Source organism: Borostomias antarcticus (genome assembly GCF_949987555.1).
Source record: "Borostomias antarcticus genome assembly, chromosome: 6".
NCBI classification, from domain to species: domain Eukaryota; kingdom Metazoa; phylum Chordata; class Actinopteri; order Stomiiformes; family Stomiidae; genus Borostomias; species Borostomias antarcticus.
The window spans coordinates 8,875,240-8,876,742 of record NC_140239.1 but is presented as its reverse complement, the minus strand read 5'-3'; positions in this window follow the sequence as shown (position 1 = coordinate 8,876,742).

The window sequence follows — 1,503 nt, the reverse complement described above, 5'->3', positions numbered from 1 at the left end:
GGGTGCGGTATCATCCTCCAAGGCCGAGATGCGAGCCCGTCTGCCGCTCGGCAAAGGACCTCGGAAGCCGCAGCAACCTCATCCACACGTTTCACGATAGTCAACTTTTTAATCTAATCTAGCCTCGAATTTGGCAAACACATCATTGAACATCTTTTGTAATCGCTGCCCCTCATCGACGACCACCTCTGTAATGTGTTTGAGCAAAGCTCCAGAGGAGAGACCAAGTTGTGGAGATGTTCCGCCATGTTCGTCGTCAGTAGCAGAGTTAGCAGGGCTAGCAGTACCGCTAGACTCCTCAATCACCTCGTGAGAAAGCTCAGATTTAGCTCAGATTCTTTCTATCATTTGACATGTTCTTGTTTATATTACTAAACTTTTAAAGTAAGTTTTGTGAAGTTGGTAAAGTATGTGCAAATTAAATAATAAGCGGGGAGAGCCACCTGCACACAACCGCTCACTCTAACGCCATACCGGAAGCCGCCCCATAAAGCATTTGTTTCGGAAGGTGGGTTGTTAGGCATACATATGACTTGCCCTGTCCATTGTAGCTGGTGTCGGGTGATGGTTGTGGTGATACTGATCTGAAGGATCTTGTGAAGCCATCGCTGGTGGTACTGTTCTAGGGCTTTCAGATGTCTGCTGTGGGTGGTCCAGCTATCTAGCAGAACCTAGTGCTTAATAAACAAGAAGTTTGGTCTTGATCTGGATGTCTCTATTCTCAAACACTTTCTTCCTCAGCCTGGCGAAAGCCCCACTAGCACACCCTATGTGGTGTTGAATCTCGGCATCAATGACAGTTCTTGTGGAAAGAAGGCTGCCAAGATAGGTGAATGGATCCACATTTTCCATGGTGTTGTTGTCCACATAGATTGTGGGTGCTTGGGAAAGTGTGTCAGGTGCAGGTTGGTAAAGGAGCTGTTTTTTATGTTAATATCAAGTCCTAGGAGTTGGTTGCTTTTGCTTTTTTCCTTAAACCTGTTAAGGTTGAAGAGCCTGCCGTCGATCATATGTATGAGCTTGACTCCCTCAGGTAGGTTTTGGCTGGTTAGGTGGAGGATGGTTGAGATGAAGATGGCAAACAGGGTTGGTGCAATGATACAGCCCTGTTTGACACCAGTGTCTTCTCTGAAAGGAGCCGTTTCAGAACCACCATTGCCTTGTACAGTTGCCGTCAAGTCCTCATGCAGCAGATGCAGGATCTTCAGATTCTTGTCTGGGCATTCGATCCTGGAGAGGGCACACCAGAGGGCAGTCCTGTTCACGGAGTCAATGGCTTTTGTGAGGTCGATGAATGCCACGTGCAACATTTTTCTTGAAGTAACCAAGCTGTAGAAATCATGTTAGAGGTCCCCCTGGCAGGATGAAAGCCACATTGCGGCTCGAGGAGGATCTGTTCTGACAGTCGGTTAGCCAAAATACAGGCCAGTAATTTGCCTCTGTAGTTGCCACAGTCTGCCTTATCTCCCTTCTTGAAGATATGGACAATCAGGGCATCCCTGA